The sequence below is a fragment of the Halictus rubicundus genome, chromosome 16 (assembly GCF_050948215.1).
Source record: "Halictus rubicundus isolate RS-2024b chromosome 16, iyHalRubi1_principal, whole genome shotgun sequence".
NCBI classification, from domain to species: domain Eukaryota; kingdom Metazoa; phylum Arthropoda; class Insecta; order Hymenoptera; family Halictidae; genus Halictus; species Halictus rubicundus.
In genome coordinates this window covers 4,345,722-4,360,293 of record NC_135164.1, presented here as the reverse complement: position 1 = coordinate 4,360,293, position 14,572 = coordinate 4,345,722, and the positions used below count along the sequence as shown (strand labels likewise).

The window sequence follows — 14,572 nt, the reverse complement described above, 5'->3', positions numbered from 1 at the left end:
AACCGAAAAAAAAGCAGTGAAAACACCAAAAGAATTAACGAACACTGTAACGTTAGATTGACTCATTTTTACGTAACTACTGCTTCGTGCGATTACTGCAGACGAATTTTTATTTTCCATAAAAAATCAACATTTGTCACCTGCCAGCACATTGTAAAACATACAGGTCCATTTAATAAAACGCTTTTCCCCCGTATAAAAATTACTTCTCCCACATTCTATGAACCCCCCACTTTTTGTTTGCGACACTTTACGGTAGATCGTCAGTGGTTTCGCAGGTATTCGAGCGGACTGATTTAAATGAGACACCCCGTGTGCGCCTATATTTACATAGGATTTCACCCTGAAGCCGCGCTTTTTACCGCCCACCTCCCGCAATCGCGGCACGAGAACGGGTAATACATCCTATTCCTTTCCGCTCTCGCCGCTTTTTACACGGAGAGACTAATGGGTTTCGACCATCGCGGGATACTCCACGTGATTTATTCATGGGGATGCATCGACGAGTTGCTCCGAAGTCGTCGGCCGACGCACAGCTGCCTGGGATTACCCCCGATTCACCTTTTCTCCCGGAAAATTGAAACGAGTTTCCCGCTATGGTTTCGGTTGGTGGTTGCTCGAGATCGGTGTATCAGCGTTCGATTAATACGGGCCACGTCATCCATCATATTCCCCATGCCGGGTTTACTTTCCGGGATATAAATGTTTGCTCTCGACAGCTTCCTCTGGTACAAGAAAGCTTTTAGCCCGACAAGACACATAGCTCTGTCAACATTATGTTCCTCCGAATAGCGTTGACGGACAGGGAGCGAGGGCGATCGACGATTCAATCGGTTGTTCTGCGACCAGTTAACGTCGGTTTATTATTATACGATGTAATCGGGCACGTGAACGTATTACTGTTTGCACGAGGAAATTCGTTGCCGCGGTCTACCTGTTAACAGGGAAGACGAGGAGCCGACACCTTGCGTTTCTTGCGTCTGTTCAGTATGCGATTTATTTCTCAGAATATTTATCAAAATGTTCAGAAAGTCCCACAAAAGTAACTTAGTCATCGTAACAAAAATTACAGAGTTTATTTCTTGAACTCTTAATAGAGCTCTATTAATAATCGAACGATAGTATAAATCCCAGTAAAGTTCGGTTCAGGTAACGGTATTGTAAATAAAATTAATTTTTGAAGATAGACGATGAATTGTGTCACCCACGTACGTCCAACGTTGCAGTCAACGTGTTAACGTAATCACAATGATTAAAAGCCACAATAACTTTGAATTGATATGGTCTATTTCTTTACGAGGTAAATTGTTTCTCTTGTTCGATGAAAAGAGTGAAATCACTGCAAGTTTCGACATAAATGTTGTTGGTTTTCCACTATTAATGGATAAAAGTGAAATAATGCATCGTATGTTCGAGAAATTAGTACCGCAAACGACAACACGTCCTAACAACGCAGTCAAATTGATAAGAAGAAACAAGTGTTACTGGCCTCATTGAAAGAGCAATAGAACTGAACACATTGCGGCACGAACAGCACGGTGAAACTTCTCGTCACTAATTTCTTGCGACGCGGAGAGCTCAGCTGACCCAGTGTTACCGATCTTCGGAACACAAATGTAAAACCATATTTACATCCGTATTCGACGTGGAACGACAATACAGAATCGGCGCAGTTTCGCGGATCTCCTGAAGGGTTCACCCGTGACGCGTAAAAAACTCCCCCCCGAATGAAGACAACTTGATCCGGAGCGATCCCCGGGGGGCAAAAACAATTCAGAATCAGTGAACCAGTCGTTGAACATTACAGACTCGCGACCTCGATGCGTGTAAAGAAACCTCTCATCCATCAACACGTTCCTGCGACGATTTCTCTTGAAACCTGAAATCCTGCCCGCGTTTATCTCGACCGAGTGACTCCGAAGCATCGCGGGAAGGGTAAAAATGTGTCACGGGCCGGGGCGAGCAAACGTCACCGCGGATTACATCCCGCAACATCGCACATCACTACCGTGAAACGGACGATCGGTACATTGAAAAACTGATTAACCGTCTACCTTGTTCGATCAGGTTGGCCAGGATACACACTGACGGACGGGTATCGCGCGACTCCGCAGGAGATAGAGGAAGAAGAGTGTCAGGGGGTCAGCGGACCCCGTGGCTCCGAGGACTCTCTGTTAACTTGTTCGGTGGGAAACGGTCCGAATAAAAATCACCCAAAACGAACGCCTACTCCCGTTTCACAGTACAATTCACTGTTGACGCGTGCGAATCGCGACGATTCGCGAACGGCGGTATCCGTGTACTCGGCGACGAAACGAACACGATATTTCCGGTATCACGTCGGGTCCGGAGAACGCGGCGCCTCGGCGCGGTACTATGCCAAACGGGAGCGGAAGGCAAACTGGACCGAGCCGCGGAGTCTGGCTTTGGCAGCTGCGTGTTCGGTCTGGTGCCGCTTTCGCCGGCAACGAGGACGGCTACGACGACGCCGACGCCGACGCTGACGCCGACGCCGACGCCGCTCGTAGCAACGATGTCGCGACATAGAAACCGCCGCGCCGCGCCGCGCCGCGCCACGCCGCGCCAGCCGTAGCGCCCTCATCTCCTCCGATTCTGCACCAATATTCCCTCACGAGCTGATCCTCTATTTCTCTCGTTTCACACCGCCTCGTTCTCCCTCTCCATCTTGATCGTTCCTTTCCCTCTTTCAGCCCTGTGCACACCGGCGCAACGTTCCCGTTCGCCGTCTCCCTCGCGCCGCAGCCTCGACCATACCCTCCGTCTCTGTTCCTCCTCTCGCCGACTCCCCACTACCATATCGATCCTACGGGAAAGGCCCTCTGGTGCGTTCCATTTGCTTCGGCCGAGCGGAGGCTGCGAATCGCTCTCGTGCAGCTTGACTATTTGTCGGTGAAAAGAGTCGACCTGTCGGCGTCCGATGCTCCTTTCAATGGCCCACGCCGCTCCCCAGTGACCGCCGAGATGTTTCCCTACAGATCGGCAGCTGAATTTTAATCGGCTGTCGGTTCTGATACACTACGAACCCCTGAACCTAACCAGGAGGTAACCCCCGATTCCCTGAATCCGTGAACCCGTAAACTCCCGTACACCTAAAGCCCTGAACACCTAAACTCCTGTGCCCCTAAAACCCCTGAACTCCTAAACTTCTGTAGCCCAAAACCCCTGGACCATTAAACACTTGTACACCTAAACGCCTCAACTACTAAACCCCTGAACCTCTGAACCGTTGCATCTGTACACCCCTGAATCCCTAACCTCCTAATTGCCTAAACCCCTGAACCCCTGAACCCCTGGTCCCCTAAACCCCTGAACCGCTAAACTCCTGTATCGAAATACTCCTGAACCTCTAAACCTCTGAACCTCTACACCCCTGAACCCCTAGCCTCCTGACTCCCTAAAAGCCTAAACCCCTAAACCCCTAGTGCCCTAAACCCCTGAACCTATGAACCGTTGCACCTTTACACCCCTGAATCCCTAACCTCCTAATTGCCTAAACCCCTGAACCCCTGAACCCCTGGTCCCCTAAACCCCTAGTGCCCTAAACCCCTGAACCTATGAACCGTTGCACCTTTACACCCCTGAATCCCTAACCTCCTAATTGCCTAAACCCCTGAACCCCTGAACCCCTGGTCCCCTAAACCCCTGAACCGCTAAACTCCTGTATCGAAATACTCCTGAACCTCTAAACCGCTGAACCTCTACACCCCTGAACCCCTAGCCTCCTGAATCCCTAAAAGCCTAAACCCCTAAACCCCTAGTCCCCTAAAACTCTGAACCGCTAAACTCCTGCAGCCTAAAACCACTGAACCTCTACACCCCTGAACCCCTAGCTCTCTGAATCTGTAAAACCCTAAACCTCTAAACCCCTAAACCCCTGTTTTTAGCATTTTTAGGCCCCGGTGTCCCCGTTTGCAGGTTTTGTTGCACGCCGGAACGTTTTGTCTCAACGACGACGACGACGGCGACGAGGCGACGTGCGCTTCGATATCGGGAGTATCCGAGCGTCCTCTAGGGGCTTGATAACGGGAAGAACAACAGCTTGGACAGTGTCTTCTCTGCTCCGGGCTTCTTCGGGGTCCGCTCGTCACGTTCCCGCGATAAGAAACGGAACGATCGCGATCGTTGCGGATTGTATTGAAAGAGCCCGGCGAGAAAACAGCGAGGGAACGTCCGCTCGAAAATTGCTGTCAAGGGGGGGGGGGGCGGGGGTAAGAAACGGTGAGATTACATTAATTCCGGAGACGATCCCTGGTTCTTGGCTCCCCGTTGGCCGCGAAACCGCTCCGCGGGATCGACGGCTGAATCTTAATCGAAGTTCGCCAGGGTTCGCCTGCGTTCTTATGACGACTAGAACGATCGTTTTCTTGCCATCGACGCGCGGGATATTGTCTCTCGCGAGGCGTGCGCGGGTGTCGGAAGTTTTACTTTCGGAGACGGCAAGGACCCCGCGAGAATTTGCAAATAAAGTTTCTACGAACTCGATACACGTATTTGCTTTCACCTAAGTATTCATATGGCGCGCGCGACTGGTTCGGATTCTGGGAAACGGCGGTACTATGGTCGACGAAATTTTTACAAGAACGCTGTGATTCATGAAGAGATATTTAATGTGTTTCGCTGGAACTGGACGTAAACTGCAATTTCCATGGTGTAACATTGTATTTTTTTAAACCGATCTGTGGAAATATTTACAAAACCGGATGGTTAGCTTTCTTATAGAAATGAAAGGTTTAAGGATTATTTAAAGGTTCGAAGAACAATTTTTTCAAAGGATCGTTCCATGGGGAAGAAGCACATGGGAGATGAAGAGTTATCTCAGCCGATTACACGTTCGCTTAACGATGCGATTATTATCGTGCGCGCGGCGGATTATCTTTGTGAAATGTAAGAGGTCTGAACGAGATTAAAGGATGTTACATTTCTTCGACAATGGTGCTCGTTACTGTTGATACCTGGGCGGGCCGTGAGCGGAGCAGCGGCGGCACAGCGAAAGGGTTTTCCAGCGGAAATTTGAGTGCACCGAATGAATCTGTTCTTCCGAGTGCCCGGGAGCGAAAATAGACGAAAGATTTGAAGCATTCCACTTCCCGTGTGAAAATGAGAAAAATAATCCACGCGGATGAACAGAGGCTGCGAATTGCTTTGGTGCCGGTGCACAAAGCCGAAAGGAGTAGCCGAGGCCGAAACACAATGCACTTTGCGCGCTTCTATTCTCTAGAGTGCCACGCATCATCGCGTCAACGAAAAGGGGAGAAGTTATTTCAGAGGAGGAGTAATGTTCGACCGGCATTAGAAGGACAGGCGGCATTAATCCCTCACCTGCGCTCCGCGAAACAATTTTAATTGAAAACGACGCGCCGCGCCGCGCTGTGCTTTTCACGCGACTGAATCAGATCCGCTGCGAACCGAAGAACTAAAGAGCCCGAAGAATCTGGCGAAAAGCTGATATCCGAACGACTCAAACAGAAATTTCAATCGTGCGAAGACCAATTAGGATTAGGATCGCTAAGAAATTCCAGGCACAATTACACCGTGCCGATCAAATTAGATTGAACCGAGATTCGATTCGGACCCATTCAAGCCAGCCTATTCAGACTCAATTAGGACGAACGCACCGGTGTCGGACTCATCTCAGTTTAAAACGGACCGTTTTTTGGCGAACCTTATCAGAGTGTGGAGACCATTTGGTGTCACACGGTGTGCACATTCGTATGCGCTGGGATGTATTTCCGGTACATTAGACAGTATGACTTAACGTCTGACATCTGGGCGGGAGCCTTAAGCTGTTGCTCACTTGACAATGCAGAGTCATGCTAGTAACGCAGAGATATCAAGGCTGCTTATCGGAATTGGTGCTTCATCAGGAATGCGACGCATAGATATTCCGTGAGAAGAGAAAGGGTGCCAAATGAGAATACAGTTCTCGATATACGTCAACAACGCTCTCGAGCTCCGCGACCCCTCATGGGGTATACCCCGCGGTAGTGGGGACAATTCCGCGACGTTTATCATCCAGGCTTTGGCGACATATATAGAGAAATCACTGTGCTAAGCAGCTATTTGAGAACGTTGTATTTGTAGAGGACATGTGGAGCAATAATGTACCAAATGTAGGTGAAACGTATGCCCGAGAGGAAACATCGTTACAATCGACAACAAGAGTCAAGCACGAGACCTTCAATAATCACGTTAGCCGAGCGAAGCGATTATAGGGCGGCGGCGCAATTTATCCGGCTCGGTACTGGCTTGCGCCCTACTTATTTCCAATGGAGATATGGAGTAAATGCCGAGATGCTCCAGGGGCTTCTGTGCGCTCGCAAACAGACTAAATGTTCGTGCGCCGTGCTGTTAAGTGGGCGACAACCTGTATCCGCACAGCCCACCAAATTGAAATACGCCCAATAAACGTTCTTAGGCCTGACCCAGAGATAACTGCCAATCCGAGCGATAGAGCACTTTCCAAAGCTGTGTCATCTAAGTGGTGCCCGATCTACTACATTTGACGCAACTCGCTTGTGAACACTCCCAAGTGCCGTCTAACCGAAACGCTTCTGAATCACTATCCCCTTTGAATTTCACTTTGGACCGCCTCGGCTCGAGAGTTCTATCTTGGTATACCCTCGAATCCCATGTTATCGATGTTTGAGGCGTATTGAACATACTTTTCGCGGATTCGAGCTCTAACCAATTAGAGCTGTACCGCACCAGCTGTACCTGCAGTTAGTCTAGTCTTGACAGTGTAGTCACACCTGGACCATCCAGACCCCAAAATCAGCAGTCTATCTGAACTTTACAGAGTGTAAAGCGCTGTCAACGATGGTGAAATAAATCCCTTAGTGCACGTTAACTAACAGGCGAAGTGCATTAGACGCGGCCAAACAAATTATTATAAAAACTACACTTGAAGACAATGCGTTATTTCAGAGGAAAGGTTAAACGCATATTTGTACCGATAATATAGCAATTCTAATATAATATTTGTAGGGTTATGAATGAGACACTGTATTCGAATGATTGTTTAGAGTGACTGTGGACGCGACATCGTGGCGCCAACGTGTTTGGGTCCTGCGTGAAAGGAAGTCTGTTTGGGCCGAAGTGTGAAAGAAGAGTGTTTGGGTCTCGATGACAAGAGTAAAGTGATTAGGGGCGCCAAGCGCAGGGCGTACGTGACTGTTTGGGTTTTCCGAAGGCATGTGAAACTGATGGAGAGAGAATGAGAGTGCGAGAGAGGAAGAATGAAAGAGAGCCTTATTATAAAAGGGACGAATGCGAGGGATGTTAGGTCAGTCGGTGGAGAGTCAATCAGTAGAGAGAGAGTCTGTAGAGCGAAAGTCGCGAGCGAGTGAGTTGATGAGATATTGAACATTGTCGTTTGAGAGTAGAGTTGTCGAAGTCAAATAAAGTGCTTTAGCGAATCGGTATGGAATCACTCCACCCGTTACGTCACACCTAGGACGTAGGAGTTTGCTTTAAAATATTCCTACATATTTGTTCGGCGAAAGGCCGAGTGCCGGGACCGTCCAGCGGTGGACGGATTTCGCAAGAAACGAAAAATGCACGGAACCAATGGTTATTTATTTTAAAACAAAACTTACAGAACACTGACGCTCGGACAAACACGGAGGAACGACGATAACGGAAATCTTGCACGCGGCGCGCCGGATGATCTTGACCGCGGAAGAACGGAAATCTTGCACGCGGGACGATACGATTCGCGACGCGGATGAAAGAATATTATTTACAGGGTCGAACAATAAATGGTCGAAAACTGTGACCAGTCGTATTCGGACTTTAGAATGAACGTGAAGCTCGAGAGTGAATACGTGCGGAGCGGCCGCGAAAACGTAATTGAATTGGGAGTACAGAGTGCGTGAACGAGACGCGTACGAGCCGAAAACGTATGGTCGAATGTCGATCAGACGAGAAACCGTTGTCTCCGTCGACGCGATCGGTGGATCTTGAAGAAACGGGTGGTTTGAAATTTGGGGAAACAATAGCAGAGAGACGAACGAAGGACGGAGAAGGAGCGACACAAAGGAAGGACGAAACAGAAGCGATCGCATCGACGAAGACAACATGTACGAGACCAGAACAATAACGGGCTATTTATAGCTTGGTGTCGAACAGAAATCAGATCAAGTCGTTATCGTTCGAATCTCGAACAATATTTATACCGATAACATAACAAATCTTCTCAAATCACTGTACTGAAGAAAAAAGAAACGACAAAACGGAGAATCCAACGCAATACTAATTGGAACAATACGCATCCGCAGTAACAAGTCGGTGTGTACCATAAAAGTGCAATCATTGAAAGGTTCGTCCCGAATTCGACCGTTTCGAAAGCACGAATCGGCGAAAAGGTCAGCCGATTTCTCAGAAGCACGAAGCTTTCTGTGTCGCAGCGATGTCTCGAAATTTGGGACACGGTTCCTTTCGGAGCTCGGCAAAAAATCGCGGCGGACTTCGGAAAGGATTGTTTGATGCTGCTGGAGATCGCGCGTCATAAAGTGAAAAGAGGAGAAGCGATGCATCGAAGGCAAAGAGAGCTCCAATGAAAGTCGAGGATCCGCTACGATTGCTTCAGTAAGCAACGACCCCAATGAAATTCAGCTGTTTCGTGGAATTTCGAGCGAACAGCGTTTCGAAAATGTTTGGGGAAAATCAAGAAGGTCGAACGAGACGCCGATACGATCGGATAGGGAAACTTTCGTTCGACGTCCGTTAAAAGAGAAACAGAATCGGAATATATTTTTCTTCGGGAAGAGAACCGGCCAGCGGCAGTAAACCGGCTGCAAGAAATACTTTTGATGGATCGTTTAATGCTAGAGTGTGTCTTCCACTTGCTCCATCTGTATCTGCAAAACATCCGAAATTTCTTGCGTCACGCTCCATCATTAATCAGCGTGGATCCACGCTCTAATTATTGCCCTTATATTAACTGGTTCCTCCTATCAATCGGTTTCTTCGGGCGCCGGTGACGTGCAAGAAAAACGCATTGCTCGAGGTGAATGATCGCCGGCCCCGGGCAAAAAGACATCGAATCGAGGCCACTTGACTTCTGCCTCGGAGCCGGATTAGATTAGTCACGCGCAATTATTTTGCGCTCGTTGCCAATTTGCGTCGAGGCGATAACGCGAGATTTTCGAATTCTCTAATTACGCCGAGGACTCGTTAACCCGTATCAACTTCCTCGTTTAATGCATCGCATGTCCACATTTAACGCGGTATCGTCGTGATCCTGCGTAACCCTGAATCGAATTAACCGAAGGAATCGAATCAAACACAATTGAGCCTGTGGTGAGAAATTAGACCAACCCAGGGCCAGAAGAACTGAGTCAGACTAATCCAAGAACTAGGATTAGACCGTTCTATGTATCGAGAATCTGATCAACTCGGAGCTGAGGAACGTGTGTCGGATCAATCGAGGAGGATGTGGAGTCAGGACCTCCTAGAAATGAGGATGTCGAGTCCGTTGGAGCTGCCTGAGAAAGAGGAACGCGAACAGAAACAATTCCGGATGTACGGATTCGCATAGATCAATCCAGGGCAGGGAAAATCTAGCTTATGGGAATAATGACTTCTAGACAAATAGGAAACCAGTACAATACGTTCCGCTGAAACTGTAGCCACCGTGTTGGTAACATTACGAATAAAATCCCACGCGAACAAACCGTATTTACTTGAAAGTATGGACGAAAACATGTTCGGGATTTGGCTTCAATGAAAAATGATCCGGCTCCTTGAAAATTCGATTTGCCTGCGTCCGCGCTGGTCGGGGCGCAACAATGGATAAGCCAAAAGTTTCGGGACGAGGGAATCTCCAAATTTCTGATGGTTCGGCCGCAATGCCCCGGCGGAACCGATTTCGTGGCGATTCAATTCTGCAGAAAGAAAGTTCGCCGGCAGATAGGACGCACCGACGCGACGTCGACGACGACGACGACGACGACGTCGAGCATATCGGCTGTTGGACAGAAAGAGGAAGAGACGGGGATAGGGTTGACGAGGCTACGGTTAGTAGGAGGCACTCGCCGAGGGGTCGAAGTTTCGCGAGAGTGGAAAGTTCGATGATCGTGGCTCGAGAACGAGAACTTCCGTAAGATCGTCACGAGCTTCGGCCTATTCTCGACAATTTGATTCCGGAAGAGACACTTCTCCGCGGGAGTACTTCGATGTCGAGCTGATTGCGCTGCGCCCGCGACGCCCTGGGAACCCACCACGACGTCGATGCCTGGCCGACTATTTAATGTTGAAAATTGATCGGATGTGCTGGAAACTCGAGGGGAACCGCGCCGAGAGAAAATCACCCCGGCCCCGAAATCCTACGATACTCCAGGTTCGTCGGCGTATGAAAAATTTAGAACAACTTCGAATCCCCGATCCTAGACTTCGACGTTTTATGGCGTCGCATAATACGAAGTTTCGTTTCATTCCGATGAAACGCCCTCGAGCCGGATTCTTAACGATCACTCGAGTTTAATTAGAATCGTAGGTGAGAGTCCACGCTCGATAGACGCTTTTTTAATAATGCTTCAGCGGAATCTGAAACACACTCTCAGGCAGAAAGGTTTTTATACGAACTGTATGGAACCTGCTCTCGATTTTCTTGAATTGAGTCGTCCCAAAAATAATTTAGGACTTTCCCAAAATCGACGGATCGGTGATACATGTTGAATCGAATAAGATTTCCTCTGCACATTATAATTTTTCAGATAAAACGACGACGTTATTCCGTGGAAAAATTGTGTTGCGACAAAAGAAGACTACTGAGCATCCTGTTGGTACATCCGAATGGCTGAAAATCGTAGGACCCTAATAGGTAAAGTGGTTGGAACTTTTGTAAATGAAGAAATTTGTCATCTATTCCGAAGTCACGATAAACGCCGACGTTATCGCGAGCATCGAAAATTCCATGGGAAAATTGTGTTGCGACAAGAGAAGACTACTGAGCATCCTGTTGGTACACCCAAGTGACTGAAAATCGTAGGACCCTAATAGGTAGAGTGGTTGGAACTTTTGTAAATGAAGAAATTTGTCATCTATTCCGAAGTCACGATAAACGCCGACGTTATCACGAGCATCGAAAGTTCCATGGGAAAATTGTGTTGCGACAAGAGAAGACTACTGAGCATCCTGTTGGTACATCCAAGTGACTGAAAATCGTAGGACCCTAATAGGTAGAGTGGTTGGAACTTTTGTAAATGAAGAAATTTGTCATCTATTCCGAAGTCACGATAAACGCCGACGTTATCGCGAGCATCGAAAATTCCATGGGAAAATTGTGTTGCGACAAAGTCCACGAGCTGGTAACAGGCTGACCCAGAGGACACTCCAGTAACTCCTCCAGAGTTTCGGCGGATCGAAGAACTTCGCCGGTCCTTTGGAACTTGCCCCAGCCCTGAGAATACGACCACTTGCTGCTCTACTCTGGCTCCCCTAGATGAGAACTTTTGCTTTTCTGCCAACGGCATTACCTTATCTTCTATCCACTGTCTTCCGTTTATCTGTCCTCGTCTCTCCGCTAACACGCCAGAACCCAATCTTAATTACGCGATTACACCGAGAAAATCACACAGCCCACCCTAAGTCCACAAATATTTTTCGATATTTCTTGGAATCATAGACAGGCTCTACTGCCTTTTGCCATTACCTGTAAATGTCCCACTTTCCGATTTCTCACTGCCGAAATCGAGGTAATCAAGAAAAATTCTTACTTGGTAAACTCCTAATAGAAAAAAATGGGTGAGAATAGTGCTACAATTAAATTGATAAGGCGACGGGAATAGGCTGCATAAAACGCGCACGACAATGCAGGAAGTCAATGTACTCCGTGCAATAATGCACCGTGACTGTTGGTTCGGATAACATATTTTCTAGCGAGCTAGGGAGGAAGCTAAGCAACTCGAGGACGATAGGTGTTGCGTTACGTTAATGACTAATTTCCTCTGGCTTGCCAACAGTGTTGTGTTCGATTAGAAAATCCCCGCCGTCGATTAACCGACTTGTCTGTTGCAGCCTCATTAATAGTGACGGCGAGGCGGTCGGACCTCAGGCGCAGACATTAAACGGAGTTTGGATTTCAGTTCCTTGTAACAGAGTGGCTCAGTGGAGTACCAGTGTCAGCCGTCCGATAACCTTCGGCCAGAATCCTTGATTTTGAAATACCGTGCGCTTAGGCGAGCTGCCCGCCTCACGCTGCAACTTTGATCATCGCGAAACGAATAGTAAGTTCGTCTACCTCGTCGAGTCGGCGCGTCAGCAAAACTGATCCTTCGCAGCGAACGGATCATTCTACATCAGCCTGATCGCTATCGTGCAGGTAACCTTCGGATTAAGACGGCAGCATGATTCACTCTACACGGCCCGAGAAGTTGAGAAATGCTCGGTAAACGATCGGGGTATGTGAACATAAATTTGCGATGTTGAATTAATACATATCCGACCGGCAATTTTTCTCTGTTCATTCTTTTAACACTTTCGAACAAATTATGATTTCGTTGATGTTCACGGATTATTTTCGTTCATTTGAATTTACGAAAACTGGAGTAATTTAATTATTAATGTGTCAATCTTATTAGTCACTTGTGTGTTACTGTAAATTAGTTCAAACTGCAATCCAACTAAATTCATTTCGATTTAAACGAACTAGAGTCATTTATCTAGTGCAAAGCACAAACGACTAACTGTTTATTAAATGGAATTATGTCAATTTTAATACATTAAATCAGGTATTTCTTCAAGCTTCACGAAAATCGAGTCCACAAATTTCGTTCAACCTAAAAGACTTCGATTTATTCACTACCAACAATACGAGTCTGTTTTTTATAATCGAACCTTTCTCCGTTAACTACTTCTGCAATCACGGACCGTACTGAAGATATTTTTGTCATTCAGGCTCGGCCGTCGGTTGATAAATTTCCGTTTAAAAATATTCCCGGGCATCGAGCACGAGAACGGCGGTGTTGGTGTAGAATCCTCTATACAAAACAAAGGACAATACAACGGTCAATCAGTCGGTCCGGTTACAATCAAAGTTTCGATTATAGCGGTGACCTCGATCGCGAAAAGTGGTTCGTTTTATTCTAACTCCGTTCTCCCATTTGCATCGAATTTGTAACAACATTTCCCGGGGAATTGCTGTGCGTTAACGAGACCGGGGAACAAGATATCGCGAGGAGATTCGCTCTTAGGAATCCATTCGTCGAATCGGGCCGCGCGATCGCAAGCGTATTCTGCCGCGAACCTCGCGAAAAAGAGAGAATAATTCCCCGAACGATCTCTCTCGTTCGGGAACTCTGAGTCCCCGTGATAGCCAGAAGAATATATCGTTAGGATCGCGGTGGTGACTGGGTCCTGGACGGATGTCTCGTCGCACCATCGAGAAATCGATCCGTCGTTCATTATCAAGTACTCCCGGCGATCCTCCGCAATTTCGCGAGAAACTTTTCAACGGCGTCCGCGCTAAATACGCCTCGGCTCGCCTCAATCACGCTAATTGAAGACTCCTCCGGGCGTCCTATGCACAAAACCGTCTGACGATCCTCCTTTTCCTTTCCTCGCGGACCGACGGCTTCCACGCGTCAAATTGTCAACGCTGATTGCAAGGACCCGAGGCACAAAGCTGCCCGCGTCGCGACCGGCTAAGTGAAAATTAAAACTTCGTTTCGGGGGACGAGTGTGTATTGGCCACGCCGGGACGAGGCGAGATGAAACGGTGTCAGTACACCTTCTGTATTAACACCAGACAATTAACGCCCCCGCCTTGGATAAACACCTAGCAGGATTAAGCCGGCACGCTGTTAGCCAAGCTCATTTTACTATAGTCGGGCGCATCGGGCTTATACGATGCTACAGTGATTCGTTCAAACGCCTCCATTTTGGGAGAGACGAGAGGGAACGTTCTGAACTCTTGTCCTGAATTCTCGATATATGTCAACGACACGAGTCTTGCCACCGTCGTGTATCGCACAGGAGACATACCCTGCGCTAGTGGGGATAATTCCGCGACGTTTATCATCCAGCCCTTGGCGACGTATATAGAGAAACCACTGTACCATTTTCTCATTTTATTTTCATTTGTACAGAGACGTCGTGGAATCGGTTACTGAACCGAAATTGAAGCTTTCCAATATGTTTTTTCTTTGTTTTTTTTTTTCTCTACTACTTACCCTCCTTTCTTTTTACCCGATATTCATTTTTATATCCGTCCGTGCCATCTCGAACTCCTAACTTATCTCCGCCATTCTTATAGTTTTCAGAAGTTCGAGGAGTTCCAGGACCATCGAAAGTTTCCTGCGTCGGAGGACTCCGCGACTTTCAAGGTTTCGAAGGACACTCGACTCGACTGAAAATTCTTCATTGTGAGTAGAAAATATGTCGCCGAGTGCGCGCACGTTTCTCTTTTAAACATCCTTTCTTATCAATGCGAGCTCGTGATCGTCGAATTAAGACACGGTACTATGTCATAAGTGATATACCTATACCTACTGCAAAACCTTTATGCGAAATAAAAATGTTGCACGTTTGCTCGGAGTTTCCAATATAACAG

The 14,572-nt window shown here is 47.6% G+C and overlaps 1 long non-coding RNA gene across 1 annotated transcript in view; it reads left to right on the top strand.

The window, feature by feature from the left end:
- Positions 1–14,346, top strand: part of LOC143362082 (uncharacterized) — a 48,690-nt gene extending 34,344 nt beyond the window's left edge. The window contains exon 3 of the long non-coding RNA XR_013083572.1: positions 14,276–14,346. This is a non-coding gene — a long non-coding RNA (uncharacterized LOC143362082). The remainder of the gene's footprint in view (positions 1–14,275) is intronic.
- The last annotated feature ends 226 nt before the right edge of the window (positions 14,347–14,572 follow it).